Source organism: Bactrocera oleae, chromosome 2 (assembly GCF_042242935.1).
Source record: "Bactrocera oleae isolate idBacOlea1 chromosome 2, idBacOlea1, whole genome shotgun sequence".
NCBI lineage: Eukaryota > Metazoa > Arthropoda > Insecta > Diptera > Tephritidae > Bactrocera > Bactrocera oleae.
Window position 1 is genome coordinate 26374153 of NC_091536.1, and position 21838 is coordinate 26395990.

Below are 21838 nucleotides of genomic sequence, written 5' to 3' on the forward strand. Positions count from 1 at the left end.
GAGATTGATGTGTCTAATTAACGTGCACCTGTGTGCAGGGCAAAATGACCATGGTGCATTCTATAGGATTTCCACGCTCCTGGTGGTGGTAGGCGGGTGGTTGATGGTGATAATGGAAGCCCCGAGTGTCCTCTAGGTGATCCACTTGGTTTCATCCCCCCCGCTCATATACCCCCTTAACAGGAAACACAAAAAAGGTAAAAAGTAGAAATTTTGAAATTTTCACTTTTTTGTTGATTGCCACTCACCTGTTCAACCTATATCTGAGATTGATGTCTCTAATTAACGTGCACCTGTGCGGCTACATGAATCAAATAGTTGGCGCCATCTTAGATCACCCTGTTTAGGTGCTAATGGCCGCAAAAGGGTGACACGTTAAATTCCAAAGTGTTTTTTGGTCAATTGCCACGCCCCCATTGGTGCTAGGCGGGTGATTGATGATGCAAATGGAAGCCCTGAGTGTCCTCTAAACGATGCAATTTGTTTGACCCACCTAGCTTATATACTCCGGCCGCTAGAGGTCGCAGAAGGGTGGAAAATCACCTGTGTGCAGGGCAAAATGACCCATGGTGCATTCTATAGGATTTCCACGCTCCTGGTGGTGGTAGGCGGGTGGTTGATGGTGATAATGGAAGCCCCGAGTGTCCTCTAGGTGATCCACTTGGTTTCATCCCCCCCGCTCATATACCCCCTTAACAGGAAACACAAAAAAGGTAAAAAGTAGAAATTTTAAAATTTTCACTTTTTTGTTGATTGCCACTCACCTGTTCAACCTATATCTGAGATTGATGTCTCTAATTAACGTGCACCTGTGCGGCTACATGAATCAAATAGTTGGCGCCATCTTAGATCACCCTGTTTAGGTGCTAATGGCCGCAAAAGGGTGACACGTTAAATTCCAAAGTGTTTTTTGGTCAATTACCACGCCCCCATTGGTGCTAGGCGGGTGATTGATGATGCAAATGGAAGCCCTGAGTGTCCTCTAAACGATGCAATTTGTTTGACCCACCTAGCTTATATACTCCGGCCGCTAGAGGTCGCAGAAGGGTGGAAAAACACCTGTGTGCAGGGCAAAATGACCCATGGTGCATTCTATAGGATTTCCACGCTCCTGGTGGTGGTAGGCGGGTGGTTGATGGTGATAATGGAAGCCCCGAGTGTCCTCTAGGTGATCCACTTGGTTTCATCCCCCCCGCTCATATACCCCCTAACAGGAAACACAAAAAAGGTAAAAAATAGAAATTTTGAAATTTTCACTTTTTTGTTGATTGCCACTCACCTGTTCAACCTATATCTGAGATTGATGTCTCTAATTAACGTGCACCTGTGTGCAGGGCAAAATGACCCATGGTGCATTCTATAGGATTTCCACGCTCCTGGTGGTGGTAGGCGGGTGGTTGATGGTGATAATGGAAGCCCCGAGTGTCCTCTAGGTGATCCACTTGGTTTCATCCCCCCCGCTCATATACCCCCTTAACAGGAAACACAAAAAAGGTAAAAAGTAGAAATTTTGAAATTTTCACTTTTTTGTTGATTGCCACTCACCTGTTCAACCTACATCTGAGATTGATGTCTCTAATTAACGTGCACCTGTGTGCAGGGCAAAATGACCCATGGTGCATTCTATAGGATTTCCACGCTCCTGGTGGTGGTAGGCGGGTGGTTGATGGTGATAATGGAAGCCCCGAGTGTCCTCTAGGTGATCCACTTGGTTTCATCCCCCCCGCTCATATACCCCCCTTAACAGGAAACACAAAAAAGGTAAAAAGTAGAAATTTTGAAATTTTTTGGTTGATTGCCACTCACCTGTTCAACCTATATCTGAGATTGATGTCTCTAATTAACGTGCACCTGTGCGGCTACATGAATCAAATAGTTGCCGCCATCTTAGATCACCCTGTTTAGGTGCTAATGGCCGCAAAAGGGTGACACGTTAAATTCCAAAGTGTTTTTTGGTCAATTGCCACGCCCCCATTGGTGCTAGGCGGGTGATTGATGATGCAAATGGAAGCCCTGAGTGTCCTCTAAACGATGCAATTTGTTTGACCCACCTAGCTTATATACTCCGGCCGCTAGAGGTCGCAGAAGGGTGGAAAAACACCTGTGTGCAGGGAAAAATGACCTATGGTGCATTCTATAGAATTTCCACGCTCCTGGTGGTGGTAGGCGGGTGGTTGATGGTGATAATGGAAGCCCCGAGTGTCCTCTAGGTGATCCACTTGGTTTCATCCCCCCCGCTCATATACCCCCTTAACAGGAAACACAAAAAAGGTAAAAAATAGAAATTTTGAAATGTTCACTTTTTTGTTGATTGCCACTCACCTGTTCAACCTATATCTGAGATTGATGTCTCTAATTAACGTGCACCTGTGTGCAGGGCAAAATGACCATGGTGCATTCTATAGGATTTCCACGCTCCTGGTGGTGGTAGGCGGGTGGTTGATGGTGATAATGGAAGCCCCGAGTGTCCTCTAGGTGATCCACTTGGTTTCATCCCCCCCGCTCATATACCCCCTTAACAGGAAACACAAAAAAGGTAAAAAGTAGAAATTTTGAAATTTTCACTTTTTTGTTGATTGCCACTCACCTGTTCAACCTATATCTGAGATTGATGTCTCTAATTAACGTGCACCTGTGCGGCTACATGAATCAGATAGTTGGCGCCATCTTAGATCACCCTGTTTAGGTGCTAATGGCCGCAAAAGGGTGACACGTTAAATTCCAAAGTGTTTTTTGGTCAATTGCCACGCCCCCATTGGTGCTAGGCGGGTGATTGATGATGCAAATGGAAGCCCTGAGTGTCCTCTAAACGATGCAATTTGTTTGACTCACCTAGCTTATATACTCCGGCCGCTAGGGGTCGCAGAAGGGTGGAAAAACACCTGTGTGCAGGGCAAAATGACCCATGGTGCATTCTATAGGATTTCCACGCTCCTGGTGGTGGTAGGCGGGTGGTTGATGGTGATAATGGAAGCCCCGAGTGTCCTCTAGGTGATCCACTTGGTTTCATCCCCCCCGCTCATATACCCCCTTAACAGGAAACACAAAAAAGGTAAAAAATAGAAATTTTGAAATTTTCACTTTTTTGTTGATTGCCACTCACCTGTTCAACCTATATCTGAGATTGATGTCTCTAATTAACGTGCACCTGTGTGCAGGGCAAAATGACCCATGGTGCATTCTATAGGATTTCCACGCTCCTGGTGGTGGTAGGCGGGTGGTTGATGGTGATAATGGAAGCCCCGAGTGTCCTCTAGGTGATCCACTTGGTTTCATCCCCCCCGCTCATATACCCCCTTAACAGGAAACACAAAAAAGGTAAAAAGTAGAAATTTTGAAATTTTCACTTTTTTGTTGATTGCCACTCACCTGTTCAACCTACATCTGAGATTGATGTCTCTAATTAACGTGCACCTGTGTGCAGGGCAAAATGACCCATGGTGCATTCTATAGGATTTCCACGCTCCTGGTGGTGGTAGGCGGGTGGTTGATGGTGATAATGGAAGCCCCGAGTGTCCTCTAGGTGATCCACTTGGTTTCATCCCCCCCGCTCATATACCCCCCTTAACAGGAAACACAAAAAAGGTAAAAAGTAGAAATTTTGAAATTTTGTGGTTGATTGCCACTCACCTGTTCAACCTATATCTGAGATTGATGTCTCTAATTAACGTGCACCTGTGCGGCTACATGAATCAAATAGTTGGCGCCATCTTAGATCACCCTGTTTAGGTGCTAATGGCCGCAAAAGGGTGACACGTTAAATTCCAAAGTGTTTTTTGGTCAATTGCCACGCCCCCATTGGTGCTAGGCGGGTGATTGATGATGCAAATGGAAGCCCTGAGTGTCCTCTAAACGATGCAATTTGTTTAGGCGCTAATGGCCGCAAAAGGGTGACACGTTAAATTCCAATATGTTTTTTGGTCAATTGCCACGCCCCTATTGGTGGTAGGCGGGTGATTGATGATGCAAATGGAAGCCCTGAGTGTCCTCTAAACGATGCAATTTGTTTGACCCACCTAGCTTATATACTCCGGCCGCTAGAGGTCGCAGAAGGTGGAAAAACACCTGTGTGCAGGGCAAAATGACCCATGGTGCATTCTATAGGATTTCCACGCTCCTGGTGGTGGTAGGCGGGTGGTTGATGGTGATAATGGAAGCCCCGAGTGTCCTCTAGGTGATCCACTTGGTTTCATCCCCCCCGCTCATATACCCCCTTAACAGGAAACACAAAAAAGGTAAAAAGTAGAAATTTTGAAATTTTCACTTTTTTGTTGATTGCCACTCACCTGTTCAACCTATATCTGAGATTGATGTCTCTAATTAACGTGCACCTGTGCGGCTACATGAATCAAATAGTTGGCGCTATCTTAGATCACCCTGTTTAGGTGCTAATGGCCGCAAAAGGGTGACACGTTAAATTCCAAAGTGTTTTTTGGTCAATTGCCACGCCCCCATTGGTGCTAGGCGGGTGATTGATGATGCAAATGGAAGCCCTGAGTGTCCTCTAAACGATGCAATTTGTTTGACCCACCTAGCTTATATACTCCGGCCGCTAGAGGTCGCAGAAGGGTGGAAAAACACCTGTGTGCAGGGCAAAATGACCCATGGTGCATTCTATAGGATTTCCACGCTCCTGGTGGTGGTAGGCGGGTGGTTGATGGTGATAATGGAAGCCCCGAGTGTCCTCTAGGTGATCCACTTGGTTTCATCCCCCCCGCTCATATACCCCCTTAACAGGAAACACAAAAAAGGTAAAAAGTAGAAATTTTGAAATTTTCACTTTTTTGTTGATTGCCACTCACCTGTTCAACCTATATCTGAGATTGATGTCTCTAATTAACGTGCACCTGTGTGCAGGGCAAAATGACCCATGGTGCATTCTATAGGATTTCCACGCTCCTGGTGGTGGTAGGCGGGTGGTTGATGGTGATAATGGAAGCCCCGAGTGTCCTCTAGGTGATCCACTTGGTTTCATCCCCCCCGCTCATATACCCCCCTTAACAGGAAACACAAAAAAGGTAAAAAGTAGAAATTTTGAAATTTTGTGGTTGATTGCCACTCACCTGTTCAACCTATATCTGAGATTGATGTCTCTAATTAACGTGCACCTGTGCGGCTACATGAATCAAATAGTTGGCGCCATCTTAGATCACCCTCTTTAGGTGCTAATGGCCGCAAAAGGGTGACACGTTAAATTCCAAAGTGTTTTTTGGTCAATTGCCACGCCCCCATTGGTGCTAGGCGGGTGATTGATGATGCAAATGGAAGCCCTGAGTGTCCTCTAAACGATGCAATTTGTTTAGGCGCTAATGGCCGCAAAAGGGTGACACGTTAAATTCCAATATGTTTTTTGGTCAATTGCCACGCCCCTATTGGTGGTAGGCGGGTGATTGATGATGCAAATGGAAGCCCTGAGTGTCCTCTAAACGATGCAATTTGTTTGACCCACCTAGCTTATATACTCCGGCCGCTAGAGGTCGCAGAAGGTGGAAAAACACCTGTGTGCAGGGCAAAATGACCCATGGTGCATTCTATAGGATTTCCACGCTCCTGGTGGTGGTAGGCGGGTGGTTGATGGTGATAATGGAAGCCCCGAGTGTCCTCTAGGTGATCCACTTGGTTTCATCCCCCCCGCTCATATACCCCCTTAACAGGAAACACAAAAAAGGTAAAAAGTAGAAATTTTGAAATTTTCACTTTTTTGTTGATTGCCACTCACCTGTTCAACCTATATCTGAGATTGATGTCTCTAATTAACGTGCACCTGTGCGGCTACATGAATCAAATAGTTGGCGCCATCTTAGATCACCCTGTTTAGGTGCTAATGGCCGCAAAAGGGTGACACGTTAAATTCCAAAGTGTTTTTTGGTCAATTGCCACGCCCCCATTGGTGCTAGGCGGGTGATTGATGATGCAAATGGAAGCCCTGAGTGTCCTCTAAACGATGCAATTTGTTTAGGCGCTAATGGCCGCAAAAGGGTGACACGTTAAATTCCAATATGTTTTTTGGTCAATTGCCACGCCCCTATTGGTGGTAGGCGGGTGATTGATGATGCAAATGGAAGCCCTGAGTGTCCTCTAAACGATGCAATTTGTTTGACCCACCTAGCTTATATACTCCGGCCGCTAGAGGTCGCAGAAAGGTGGAAAAACACCTGTGTGCAGGGCAAAATGACCCATGGTGCATTCTATAGGATTTCCACGCTCCTGGTGGTGGTAGGCGGGTGGTTGATGGTGATAATGGAAGCCCCGAGTGTCCTCTAGGTGATCCACTTGGTTTCATCCCCCCCGCTCATATACCCCCTTAACAGGAAACACAAAAAAGGTAAAAAGTAGAAATTTTGAAATTTTCACTTTTTTGTTGATTGCCACTCACCTGTTCAACCTATATCTGAGATTGATGTCTCTAATTAACGTGCACCTGTGCGGCTACATGAATCAAATAGTTGGCGCCATCTTAGATCACCCTGTTTAGGTGCTAATGGCCGCAAAAGGGTGACACGTTAAATTCCAAAGTGTTTTTTGGTCAATTGCCACGCCCCCATTGGTGCTAGGCGGGTGATTGATGATGCAAATGGAAGCCCTGAGTGTCCTCTAAACGATGCAATTTGTTTGACCCACCTAGCTTATATACTCCGGCCGCTAGAGGTCGCAGAAGGGTGGAAAATCACCTGTGTGCAGGGCAAAATGACCCATGGTGCATTCTATAGGATTTCCACGCTCCTGGTGGTGGTAGGCGGGTGGTTGATGGTGATAATGGAAGCCCCGAGTGTCCTCTAGGTGATCCACTTGGTTTCATCCCCCCCGCTCATATACCCCCTTAACAGGAAACACAAAAAAGGTAAAAAGTAGAAATTTTAAAATTTTCACTTTTTTGTTGATTGCCACTCACCTGTTCAACCTATATCTGAGATTGATGTCTCTAATTAACGTGCACCTGTACGGCTACATGAATCAAATAGTTGGCGCCATCTTAGATCACCCTGTTTAGGTGCTAATGGCCGCAAAAGGGTGACACGTTAAATTCCAAAGTGTTTTTTGGTCAATTGCCACGCCCCCATTGGTGCTAGGCGGGTGATTGATGATGCAAATGGAAGCCCTGAGTGTCCTCTAAACGATACAATTTGTTTGACCCACCTAGCTTATATACTCCGGCCGCTAGAGGTCGCAGAAGGGTGGAAAAACACCTGTGTGCAGGGCAAAATGACCCATGGTGCATTCTATAGGATTTCCACGCTCCTGGTGGTGGTAGGCGAGTGGTTGATGGTGATAATGGAAGCCCCGAGTGTCCTCTAGGTGATCCACTTGGTTTCATCCCCCCCGCTCATATACCCCCTTAACAGGAAACACAAAAAAGGTAAAAAATAGAAATTTTGAAATTTTCACTTTTTTGTTGATTGCCACTCACCTGTTCAACCTATATCTGAGATTGATGTCTCTAATTAACGTGCACCTGTGTGCAGGGCAAAATGACCCATGGTGCATTCTATAGGATTTCCACGCTCCTGGTGGTGGTAGGCGGGTGGTTGATGGTGATAATGGAAGCCCCGAGTGTCCTCTAGGTGATCCACTTGGTTTCATCCCCCCCGCTCATATACCCCCCTTAACAGGAAACACAAAAAAGGTAAAAAGTAGAAATTTTGAAATTTTGTGGTTGATTGCCACTCACCTGTTCAACCTATATCTGAGATTGATGTCTCTAATTAACGTGCACCTGTGCGGCTACATGAATCAAATAGTTGGCGCCATCTTAGATCACCCTGTTTAGGTGCTAATGGCCGCAAAAGGGTGACACGTTAAATTCCAAAGTGTTTTTTGGTCAATTACCACGCCCCCATTGGTGCTAGGCGGGTGATTGATGATGCAAATGGAAGCCCTGAGTGTCCTCTAAACGATGCAATTTGTTTGACCCACCTAGCTTATATACTCCGGCCGCTAGAGGTCGCAGAAGGGTGGAAAAACACCTGTGTGCAGGGCAAAATGACCCATGGTGCATTCTATAGGATTTCCACGCTCCTGGTGGTGGTAGGCGGGTGGTTGATGGTGATAATGGAAGCCCCGAGTGTCCTCTAGGTGATCCACTTGGTTTCATCCCCCCCGCTCATATACCCCCTAACAGGAAACACAAAAAAGGTAAAAAATAGAAATTTTGAAATTTTCACTTTTTTGTTGATTGCCACTCACCTGTTCAACCTATATCTGAGATTGATGTCTCTAATTAACGTGCACCTGTGTGCAGGGCAAAATGACCCATGGTGCATTCTATAGGATTTCCACGCTCCTGGTGGTGGTAGGCGGGTGGTTGATGGTGATAATGGAAGCCCCGAGTGTCCTCTAGGTGATCCACTTGGTTTCATCCCCCCCGCTCATATACCCCCTTAACAGGAAACACAAAAAAGGTAAAAAGTAGAAATTTTGAAATTTTCACTTTTTTGTTGATTGCCACTCACCTGTTCAACCTACATCTGAGATTGATGTCTCTAATTAACGTGCACCTGTGTGCAGGGCAAAATGACCCATGGTGCATTCTATAGGATTTCCACGCTCCTGGTGGTGGTAGGCGGGTGGTTGATGGTGATAATGGAAGCCCCGAGTGTCCTCTAGGTGATCCACTTGGTTTCATCCCCCCCGCTCATATACCCCCCTTAACAGGAAACACAAAAAAGGTAAAAAGTAGAAATTTTGAAATTTTTTGGTTGATTGCCACTCACCTGTTCAACCTATATCTGAGATTGATGTCTCTAATTAACGTGCACCTGTGCGGCTACATGAATCAAATAGTTGCCGCCATCTTAGATCACCCTGTTTAGGTGCTAATGGCCGCAAAAGGGTGACACGTTAAATTCCAAAGTGTTTTTTGGTCAATTGCCACGCCCCCATTGGTGCTAGGCGGGTGATTGATGATGCAAATGGAAGCCCTGAGTGTCCTCTAAACGATGCAATTTGTTTGACCCACCTAGCTTATATACTCCGGCCGCTAGAGGTCGCAGAAGGGTGGAAAAACACCTGTGTGCAGGGAAAAATGACCTATGGTGCATTCTATAGAATTTCCACGCTCCTGGTGGTGGTAGGCGGGTGGTTGATGGTGATAATGGAAGCCCCGAGTGTCCTCTAGGTGATCCACTTGGTTTCATCCCCCCCGCTCATATACCCCCTTAACAGGAAACACAAAAAAGGTAAAAAATAGAAATTTTGAAATGTTCACTTTTTTGTTGATTGCCACTCACCTGTTCAACCTATATCTGAGATTGATGTCTCTAATTAACGTGCACCTGTGTGCAGGGCAAAATGACCATGGTGCATTCTATAGGATTTCCACGCTCCTGGTGGTGGTAGGCGGGTGGTTGATGGTGATAATGGAAGCCCCGAGTGTCCTCTAGGAGATCCACTTGGTTTCATCCCTACCGCTCATATACCCCCTTAACAGGAAACACAAAAAAGGTAAAAAGTAGAAATTTTGAAATTTTCACTTTTTTGTTGATTGCCACTCACCTGTTCAACCTATATCTGAGATTGATGTCTCTAATTAACGTGCACCTGTGCGGCTACATGAATCAGATAGTTGGCGCCATCTTAGATCACCCTGTTTAGGTGCTAATGGCCGCAAAAGGGTGACACGTTAAATTCCAAAGTGTTTTTTGGTCAATTGCCACGCCCCCATTGGTGCTAGGCGGGTGATTGATGATGCAAATGGAAGCCCTGAGTGTCCTCTAAACGATGCAATTTGTTTGACTCACCTAGCTTATATACTCCGGCCGCTAGGGGTCGCAGAAGGGTGGAAAAACACCTGTGTGCAGGGCAAAATGACCCATGGTGCATTCTATAGGATTTCCACGCTCCTGGTGGTGGTAGGCGGGTGGTTGATGGTGATAATGGAAGCCCCGAGTGTCCTCTAGGTGATCCACTTGGTTTCATCCCCCCCGCTCATATACCCCCTTAACAGGAAACACAAAAAAGGTAAAAAATAGAAATTTTGAAATTTTCACTTTTTTGTTGATTGCCACTCACCTGTTCAACCTATATCTGAGATTGATGTCTCTAATTAACGTGCACCTGTGTGCAGGGCAAAATGACCCATGGTGCATTCTATAGGATTTCCACGCTCCTGGTGGTGGTAGGCGGGTGGTTGATGGTGATAATGGAAGCCCCGAGTGTCCTCTAGGTGATCCACTTGGTTTCATCCCCCCCGCTCATATACCCCCTTAACAGGAAACACAAAAAAGGTAAAAAGTAGAAATTTTGAAATTTTCACTTTTTTGTTGATTGCCACTCACCTGTTCAACCTACATCTGAGATTGATGTCTCTAATTAACGTGCACCTGTGTGCAGGGCAAAATGACCCATGGTGCATTCTATAGGATTTCCACGCTCCTGGTGGTGGTAGGCGGGTGGTTGATGGTGATAATGGAAGCCCCGAGTGTCCTCTAGGTGATCCACTTGGTTTCATCCCCCCCGCTCATATACCCCCCTTAACAGGAAACACAAAAAAGGTAAAAAGTAGAAATTTTGAAATTTTGTGGTTGATTGCCACTCACCTGTTCAACCTATATCTGAGATTGATGTCTCTAATTAACGTGCACCTGTGCGGCTACATGAATCAAATAGTTGGCGCCATCTTAGATCACCCTGTTTAGGTGCTAATGGCCGCAAAAGGGTGACACGTTAAATTCCAAAGTGTTTTTTGGTCAATTGCCACGCCCCCATTGGTGCTAGGCGGGTGATTGATGATGCAAATGGAAGCCCTGAGTGTCCTCTAAACGATGCAATTTGTTTAGGCGCTAATGGCCGCAATTTGTTTGACCCACCTAGCTTATATACTCCGGCCGCTAGAGGTCGCAGAAGGGTGGAAAAACACCTGTGTGCAGGGAAAAATGACCTATGGTGCATTCTATAGAATTTCCACGCTCCTGGTGGTGGTAGGCGGGTGGTTGATGGTGATAATGGAAGCCCCGAGTGTCCTCTAGGTGATCCACTTGGTTTCATCCCCCCCGCTCATATACCCCCTTAACAGGAAACACAAAAAAGGTAAAAAATAGAAATTTTGAAATGTTCACTTTTTTGTTGATTGCCACTCACCTGTTCAACCTATATCTGAGATTGATGTCTCTAATTAACGTGCACCTGTGTGCAGGGCAAAATGACCATGGTGCATTCTATAGGATTTCCACGCTCCTGGTGGTGGTAGGCGGGTGGTTGATGGTGATAATGGAAGCCCCGAGTGTCCTCTAGGTGATCCACTTGGTTTCATCCCCCCCGCTCATATACCCCCTTAACAGGAAACACAAAAAAGGTAAAAAGTAGAAATTTTGAAATTTTCACTTTTTTGTTGATTGCCACTCACCTGTTCAACCTATATCTGAGATTGATGTCTCTAATTAACGTGCACCTGTGCGGCTACATGAATCAAATAGTTGGCGCCATCTTAGATCACCCTGTTTAGGTGCTAATGGCCGCAAAAGGGTGACACGTTAAATTCCAAAGTGTTTTTTGGTCAATTGCCACGCCCCCATTGGTGCTAGGCGGGTGATTGATGATGCAAATGGAAGCCCTGAGTGTCCTCTAAACGATGCAATTTGTTTGACCCACCTAGCTTATATACTCCGGCCGCTAGAGGTCGCAGAAGGGTGGAAAATCACCTGTGTGCAGGGCAAAATGACCCATGGTGCATTCTATAGGATTTCCACGCTCCTGGTGGTGGTAGGCGGGTGGTTGATGGTGATAATGGAAGCCCCGAGTGTCCTCTAGGTGATCCACTTGGTTTCATCCCCCCCGCTCATATACCCCCTTAACAGGAAACACAAAAAAGGTAAAAAGTAGAAATTTTAAAATTTTCACTTTTTTGTTGATTGCCACTCACCTGTTCAACCTATATCTGAGATTGATGTCTCTAATTAACGTACACCTGTGCGGCTACATGAATCAAATAGTTGGCGCCATCTTAGATCACCCTGTTTAGGTGCTAATGGCCGCAAAAGGGTGACACGTTAAATTCCAAAGTGTTTTTTGGTCAATTGCCACGCCCCCATTGGTGCTAGGCGGGTGATTGATGATGCAAATGGAAGCCCTGAGTGTCCTCTAAACGATACAATTTGTTTGACCCACCTAGCTTATATACTCCGGCCGCTAGAGGTCGCAGAAGGGTGGAAAAACACCTGTGTGCAGGGCAAAATGACCCATGGTGCATTCTATAGGATTTCCACGCTCCTGGTGGTGGTAGGCGAGTGGTTGATGGTGATAATGGAAGCCCCGAGTGTCCTCTAGGTGATCCACTTGGTTTCATCCCCCCCGCTCATATACCCCCTTAACAGGAAACACAAAAAAGGTAAAAAATAGAAATTTTGAAATTTTCACTTTTTTGTTGATTGCCACTCACCTGTTCAACCTATATCTGAGATTGATGTCTCTAATTAACGTGCACCTGTGTGCAGGGCAAAATGACCCATGGTGCATTCTATAGGATTTCCACGCTCCTGGTGGTGGTAGGCGGGTGGTTGATGGTGATAATGGAAGCCCCGAGTGTCCTCTAGGTGATCCACTTGGTTTCATCCCCCCCGCTCATATACCCCCCTTAACAGGAAACACAAAAAAGGTAAAAAGTAGAAATTTTGAAATTTTGTGGTTGATTGCCACTCACCTGTTCAACCTATATCTGAGATTGATGTCTCTAATTAACGTGCACCTGTGCGGCTACATGAATCAAATAGTTGGCGCCATCTTAGATCACCCTGTTTAGGTGCTAATGGCCGCAAAAGGGTGACACGTTAAATTCCAAAGTGTTTTTTGGTCAATTACCACGCCCCCATTGGTGCTAGGCGGGTGATTGATGATGCAAATGGAAGCCCTGAGTGTCCTCTAAACGATGCAATTTGTTTGACCCACCTAGCTTATATACTCCGGCCGCTAGAGGTCGCAGAAGGGTGGAAAAACACCTGTGTGCAGGGCAAAATGACCCATGGTGCATTCTATAGGATTTCCACGCTCCTGGTGGTGGTAGGCGGGTGGTTGATGGTGATAATGGAAGCCCCGAGTGTCCTCTAGGTGATCCACTTGGTTTCATCCCCCCCGCTCATATACCCCCTAACAGGAAACACAAAAAAGGTAAAAAATAGAAATTTTGAAATTTTCACTTTTTTGTTGATTGCCACTCACCTGTTCAACCTATATCTGAGATTGATGTCTCTAATTAACGTGCACCTGTGTGCAGGGCAAAATGACCCATGGTGCATTCTATAGGATTTCCACGCTCCTGGTGGTGGTAGGCGGGTGGTTGATGGTGATAATGGAAGCCCCGAGTGTCCTCTAGGTGATCCACTTGGTTTCATCCCCCCCGCTCATATACCCCCTTAACAGGAAACACAAAAAAGGTAAAAAGTAGAAATTTTGAAATTTTCACTTTTTTGTTGATTGCCACTCACCTGTTCAACCTACATCTGAGATTGATGTCTCTAATTAACGTGCACCTGTGTGCAGGGCAAAATGACCCATGGTGCATTCTATAGGATTTCCACGCTCCTGGTGGTGGTAGGCGGGTGGTTGATGGTGATAATGGAAGCCCCGAGTGTCCTCTAGGTGATCCACTTGGTTTCATCCCCCCCGCTCATATACCCCCCTTAACAGGAAACACAAAAAAGGTAAAAAGTAGAAATTTTGAAATTTTTTGGTTGATTGCCACTCACCTGTTCAACCTATATCTGAGATTGATGTCTCTAATTAACGTGCACCTGTGCGGCTACATGAATCAAATAGTTGCCGCCATCTTAGATCACCCTGTTTAGGTGCTAATGGCCGCAAAAGGGTGACACGTTAAATTCCAAAGTGTTTTTTGGTCAATTGCCACGCCCCCATTGGTGCTAGGCGGGTGATTGATGATGCAAATGGAAGCCCTGAGTGTCCTCTAAACGATGCAATTTGTTTGACCCACCTAGCTTATATACTCCGGCCGCTAGAGGTCGCAGAAGGGTGGAAAAACACCTGTGTGCAGGGAAAAATGACCTATGGTGCATTCTATAGAATTTCCACGCTCCTGGTGGTGGTAGGCGGGTGGTTGATGGTGATAATGGAAGCCCCGAGTGTCCTCTAGGTGATCCACTTGGTTTCATCCCCCCCGCTCATATACCCCCTTAACAGGAAACACAAAAAAGGTAAAAAATAGAAATTTTGAAATGTTCACTTTTTTGTTGATTGCCACTCACCTGTTCAACCTATATCTGAGATTGATGTCTCTAATTAACGTGCACCTGTGTGCAGGGCAAAATGACCATGGTGCATTCTATAGGATTTCCACGCTCCTGGTGGTGGTAGGCGGGTGGTTGATGGTGATAATGGAAGCCCCGAGTGTCCTCTAGGTGATCCACTTGGTTTCATCCCCCCCGCTCATATACCCCCTTAACAGGAAACACAAAAAAGGTAAAAAGTAGAAATTTTGAAATTTTCACTTTTTTGTTGATTGCCACTCACCTGTTCAACCTATATCTGAGATTGATGTCTCTAATTAACGTGCACCTGTGCGGCTACATGAATCAGATAGTTGGCGCCATCTTAGATCACCCTGTTTAGGTGCTAATGGCCGCAAAAGGGTGACACGTTAAATTCCAAAGTGTTTTTTGGTCAATTGCCACGCCCCCATTGGTGCTAGGCGGGTGATTGATGATGCAAATGGAAGCCCTGAGTGTCCTCTAAACGATGCAATTTGTTTGACTCACCTAGCTTATATACTCCGGCCGCTAGGGGTCGCAGAAGGGTGGAAAAACACCTGTGTGCAGGGCAAAATGACCCATGGTGCATTCTATAGGATTTCCACGCTCCTGGTGGTGGTAGGCGGGTGGTTGATGGTGATAATGGAAGCCCCGAGTGTCCTCTAGGTGATCCACTTGGTTTCATCCCCCCCGCTCATATACCCCCTTAACAGGAAACACAAAAAAGGTAAAAAATAGAAATTTTGAAATTTTCACTTTTTTGTTGATTGCCACTCACCTGTTCAACCTATATCTGAGATTGATGTCTCTAATTAACGTGCACCTGTGTGCAGGGCAAAATGACCCATGGTGCATTCTATAGGATTTCCACGCTCCTGGTGGTGGTAGGCGGGTGGTTGATGGTGATAATGGAAGCCCCGAGTGTCCTCTAGGTGATCCACTTGGTTTCATCCCCCCCGCTCATATACCCCCTTAACAGGAAACACAAAAAAGGTAAAAAGTAGAAATTTTGAAATTTTCACTTTTTTGTTGATTGCCACTCACCTGTTCAACCTACATCTGAGATTGATGTCTCTAATTAACGTGCACCTGTGTGCAGGGCAAAATGACCCATGGTGCATTCTATAGGATTTCCACGCTCCTGGTGGTGGTAGGCGGGTGGTTGATGGTGATAATGGAAGCCCCGAGTGTCCTCTAGGTGATCCACTTGGTTTCATCCCCCCCGCTCATATACCCCCCTTAACAGGAAACACAAAAAAGGTAAAAAGTAGAAATTTTGAAATTTTGTGGTTGATTGCCACTCACCTGTTCAACCTATATCTGAGATTGATGTCTCTAATTAACGTGCACCTGTGCGGCTACATGAATCAAATAGTTGGCGCCATCTTAGATCACCCTGTTTAGGTGCTAATGGCCGCAAAAGGGTGACACGTTAAATTCCAAAGTGTTTTTTGGTCAATTGCCACGCCCCCATTGGTGCTAGGCGGGTGATTGATGATGCAAATGGAAGCCCTGAGTGTCCTCTAAACGATGCAATTTGTTTAGGCGCTAATGGCCGCAATTTGTTTGACCCACCTAGCTTATATACTCCGGCCGCTAGAGGTCGCAGAAGGGTGGAAAAACACCTGTGTGCAGGGAAAAATGACCTATGGTGCATTCTATAGAATTTCCACGCTCCTGGTGGTGGTAGGCGGGTGGTTGATGGTGATAATGGAAGCCCCGAGTGTCCTCTAGGTGATCCACTTGGTTTCATCCCCCCCGCTCATATACCCCCTTAACAGGAAACACAAAAAAGGTAAAAAATAGAAATTTTGAAATGTTCACTTTTTTGTTGATTGCCACTCACCTGTTCAACCTATATCTGAGATTGATGTCTCTAATTAACGTGCACCTGTGTGCAGGGCAAAATGACCATGGTGCATTCTATAGGATTTCCACGCTCCTGGTGGTGGTAGGCGGGTGGTTGATGGTGATAATGGAAGCCCCGAGTGTCCTCTAGGTGATCCACTTGGTTTCATCCCCCCCGCTCATATACCCCCTTAACAGGAAACACAAAAAAGGTAAAAAGTAGAAATTTTGAAATTTTCACTTTTTTGTTGATTGCCACTCACCTGTTCAACCTATATCTGAGATTGATGTCTCTAATTAACGTGCACCTGTGCGGCTACATGAATCAAATAGTTGGCGCCATCTTAGATCACCCTGTTTAGGTGCTAATGGCCGCAAAAGGGTGACACGTTAAATTCCAAAGTGTTTTTTGGTCAATTGCCACGCCCCCATTGGTGCTAGGCGGGTGATTGATGATGCAAATGGAAGCCCTGAGTGTCCTCTAAACGATGCAATTTGTTTGACCAACCTAGCTTATATACTCCGGCCGCTAGAGGTCGCAGAAGGGTGGAAAATCACCTGTGTGCAGGGCAAAATGACCCATGGTGCATTCTATAGGATTTCCACGCTCCTGGTGGTGGTAGGCGGGTGGTTGATGGTGATAATGGAAGCCCCGAGTGTCCTCTAGGTGATCCACTTGGTTTCATCCCCCCCGCTCATATACCCCCTTAACAGGAAACACAAAAAAGGTAAAAAGTAGAAATTTTAAAATTTTCACTTTTTTGTTGATTGCCACTCACCTGTTCAACCTATATCTGAGATTGATGTCTCTAATTAACGTGCACCTGTGCGGCTACATGAATCAAATAGTTGGCGCCATCTTAGATCACCCTGTTTAGGTGCTAATGGCCGCAAAAGGGTGACACGTTAAATTCCAAAGTGTTTTTTGGTCAATTGCCAAGCCCCCATTGGTGCTAGGCGGGTGATTGATGATGCAAATGGAAGCCCTGAGTGTCCTCTAAACGATGCAATTTGTTTGACCCACCTAGCTTATATACTCCGGCCGCTAGAGGTCGCAGAAGGGTGGAAAAACACCTGTGTGCAGGGCAAAATGACCCATGGTGCATTCTATAGGATTTCCACGCTCCTGGTGGTGGTAGGCGGGTGGTTGATGGTGATAATGGAAGCCCCGAGTGTCCTCTAGGTGATCCACTTGGTTTCATCCCCCCCGCTCATATACCCCCTTAACAGGAAACACAAAAAAGGTAAAAAGTAGAAATTTTGAAATTTTCACTTTTTTGTTGATTGCCACTCACCTGTTCAACCTATATCTGAGATTGATGTCTCTAATTAACGTGCACCTGTGTGCAGGGCAAAATGACCCATGGTGCATTCTATAGGATTTCCACGCTCCTGGTGGTGGTAGGCGGGTGGTTGATGGTGATAATGGAAGCCCCGAGTGTCCTCTAGGTGATCCCCTTGGTTTCATCCCCCCCGCTCATATACCCCCCTTAACAGGAAACACAAAAAAGGTAAAAAGTAGAAATTTTGAAATTTTGTGGTTGATTGCCACTCACCTGTTCAACCTATATCTGAGATTGATGTCTCTAATTAACGTGCACCTGTGCGGCTACATGAATCAAATAGTTGGCGCCATCTTAGATCACCCTCTTTAGGTGCTAATGGCCGCAAAAGGGTGACACGTTAAATTCCAAAGTGTTTTTTGGTCAATTGCCACGCCCCCATTGGTGCTAGGCGGGTGATTGATGATGCAAATGGAAGCCCTGAGTGTCCTCTAAACGATGCAATTTGTTTAGGCGCTAATGGCCGCAAAAGGGTGACACGTTAAATTCCAATATGTTTTTTGGTCAATTGCCACGCCCCTATTGGTGGTAGGCGGGTGATTGATGATGCAAATGGAAGCCCTGAGTGTCCTCTAAACGATGCAATTTGTTTGACCCACCTAGCTTATATACTCCGGCCGCTAGAGGTCGCAGAAGGTGGAAAAACACCTGTGTGCAGGGCAAAATGACCCATGGTGCATTCTATAGGATTTCCACGCTCCTGGTGGTGGTAGGCGGGTGGTTGATGGTGATAATGGAAGCCCCGAGTGTCCTCTAGGTGATCCACTTGGTTTCATCCCCCCCGCTCATATACCCCCTTAACAGGAAACACAAAAAAGGTAAAAAGTAGAAATTTTGAAATTTTCACTTTTTTGTTGATTGCCACTCACCTGTTCAACCTATATCTGAGATTGATGTCTCTAATTAACGTGCACCTGTGCGGCTACATGAATCAAATAGTTGGCGCCATCTTAGATCACCCTGTTTAGGTGCTAATGGCCGCAAAAGGGTGACACGTTAAATTCCAAAGTGTTTTTTGGTCAATTGCCACGCCCCCATTGGTGCTAGGCGGGTGATTGATGATGCAAATGGAAGCCCTGAGTGTCCTCTAAACGATGCAATTTGTTTGACCCACCTAGCTTATATACTCCGGCCGCTAGAGGTCGCAGAAGGGTGGAAAATCACCTGTGTGCAGGGCAAAATGACCCATGGTGCATTCTATAGGATTTCCACGCTCCTGGTGGTGGTAGGCGGGTGGTTGATGGTGATAATGGAAGCCCCGAGTGTCCTCTAGGTGATCCACTTGGTTTCATCCCCCCCGCTCATATACCCCCTTAACAGGAAACACAAAAAGGTAAAAAGTAGAAATTTTAAAATTTTCACTTTTTTGTTGATTGCCACTCACCTGTTCAACCTATATCTGAGATTGATGTCTCTAATTAACGTGCACCTGTGCGGCTACATGAATCAAATAGTTGGCGCCATCTTAGATCACCCTGTTTAGGTGCTAATGGCCGCAAAAGGGTGACACGTTAAATTCCAAAGTGTTTTTTGGTCAATTGCCACGCCCCCATTGGTGCTAGGCGGGTGATTGATGATGCAAATGGAAGCCCTGAGTGTCCTCTAAACGATACAATTTGTTTGACCCACCTAGCTTATATACTCCGGCCGCTAGAGGTCGCAGAAGGGTGGAAAAACACCTGTGTGCAGGGCAAAATGACCCATGGTGCATTCTATAGGATTTCCACGCTCCTGGTGGTGGTAGGCGGGTGGTTGATGGTGATAATGGAAGCCCCGAGTGTCCTCTAGGTGATCCACTTGGTTTCATCCCCCCCGCTCATATACCCCCCTTAACAGGAAACACAAAAAAGGTAAAAAGTAGAAATTTTGAAATTTTTTGGTTGATTGCCACTCACCTGTTCAACCTATATCTGAGATTGATGTCTCTAATTAACGTGCACCTGTGCGGCTACATGAATCAAATAGTTGCCGCCATCTTAGATCACCCTGTTTAGGTGCTAATGGCCGCAAAAGGGTGACACGTTAAATTCCAAAGTGTTTTTTGGTCAATTGCCACGCCCCCATTGGTGCTAGGCGGGTGATTGATGATGCAAATGGAAGCCCTGAGTGTCCTCTAAACGATGCAATTTGTTTGACCCACCTAGCTTATATACTCCGGCCGCTAGAGGTCGCAGAAGGGTGGAAAAACACCTGTGTGCAGGGAAAAATGACCTATGGTGCATTCTATAGAATTTCCACGCTCCTGGTGGTGGTAGGCGGGTGGTTGATGGTGATAATGGAAGCCCCGAGTGTCCTCTAGGTGATCCACTTGGTTTCATCCCCCCCGCTCATATACCCCCTTAACAGGAAACACAAAAAAGGTAAAAAATAGAAATTTTGAAATGTTCACTTTTTTGTTGATTGCCACTCACCTGTTCAACCTATATCTGAGATTGATGTCTCTAATTAACGTGCACCTGTGTGCAGGGCAAAATGACCATGGTGCATTCTATAGGATTTCCACGCTCCTGGTGGTGGTAGGCGGGTGGTTGATGGTGATAATGGAAGCCCCGAGTGTCCTCTAGGTGATCCACTTGGTTTCATCCCCCCCGCTCATATACCCCCTTAACAGGAAACACAAAAAAGGTAAAAAGTAGAAATTTTGAAATTTTCACTTTTTTGTTGATTGCCACTCACCTGTTCAACCTATATCTGAGATTGATGTCTCTAATTAACGTGCACCTGTGCGGCTACATGAATCAGATAGTTGGCGCCATCTTAGATCACCCTGTTTAGGTGCTAATGGCCGCAAAAGGGTGACACGTTAAATTCCAAAGTGTTTTTTGGTCAATTGCCACGCCCCCATTGGTGCTAGGCGGGTGATTGATGATGCAAATGGAAGCCCTGAGTGTCCTCTAAACGATGCAATTTGTTTGACTCACCTAGCTTATATACTCCGGCCGCTAGGGGTCGCAGAAGGGTGGAAAAACACCTGTGTGCAGGGCAAAATGACCCATGGTGCATTCTATAGGATTTCCACGCTCCTGGTGGTGGTAGGCGGGTGGTTGATGGTGATAATGGAAGCCCCGAGTGTCCTCTAGGTGATCCACTTGGTTTCATCCCCCCCGCTCATATACCCCCTTAACAGGAAACACAAAAAAGGTAAAAAATAGAAATTTTGAAATTTTCACTTTTTTGTTGATTGCCACTCACCTGTTCAACCTATATCTGAGATTGATGTCTCTAATTAACGTGCACCTGTGTGCAGGGCAAAATGACCCATGGTGCATTCTATAGGATTTCCACGCTCCTGGTGGTGGTAGGCGGGTGGTTGATGGTGATAATGGAAGCCCCGAGTGTCCTCTAGGTGATCCACTTGGTTTCATCCCCCCCGCTCATATACCCCCTTAACAGGAAACACAAAAAAGGTAAAAAGTAGAAATTTTGAAATTTTCACTTTTTTGTTGATTGCCACTCACCTGTTCAACCTACATCTGAGATTGATGTCTCTAATTAACGTGCACCTGTGTGCAGGGCAAAATGACCCATGGTGCATTCTATAGGATTTCCACGCTCCTGGTGGTGGTAGGCGGGTGGTTGATGGTGATAATGGAAGCCCCGAGTGTCCTCTAGGTGATCCACTTGGTTTCATCCCCCCCGCTCATATACCCCCCTTAACAGGAAACACAAAAAAGGTAAAAAGTAGAAATTTTGAAATTTTGTGGTTGATTGCCACTCACCTGTTCAACCTATATCTGAGATTGATGTCTCTAATTAACGTGCACCTGTGCGGCTACATGAATCAAATAGTTGGCGCCATCTTAGATCACCCTGTTTAGGTGCTAATGGCCGCAAAAGGGTGACACGTTAAATTCCAAAGTGTTTTTTGGTCAATTGCCACGCCCCCATTGGTGCTAGGCGGGTGATTGATGATGCAAATGGAAGCCCTGAGTGTCCTCTAAACGATGCAATTTGTTTAGGCGCTAATGGCCGCAATTTGTTTGACCCACCTAGCTTATATACTCCGGCCGCTAGAGGTCGCAGAAGGGTGGAAAATCACCTGTGTGCAGGGCAAAATGACCCATGGTGCATTCTATAGGATTTCCACGCTCCTGGTGGTGGTAGGCGGGTGGTTGATGGTGATAATGGAAGCCCCGAGTGTCCTCTAGGTGGTCCACTTGGTTTCATCCCCCCCGCTCATATACCCCCCTTAACAGGAAACACAAAAAAGGTAAAAAGTAGAAATTTTGAAATTTTGTGGTTGATTGCCACTCACCTGTTCAACCTATATCTGAGATTGATGTCTCTAATTAACGTGCACCTGTGCGGCTACATGAATCAAATAGTTGGCGCCGTCTTAGATCACCCTGTTTAGGTGCTAATGGCCGCAAAAGGGTGACACGTTAAATTCCAAAGTGTTTTTTGGTCAATTGCCACGCCCCCATTGGTGCTAGGCGGGTGATTGATGATGCA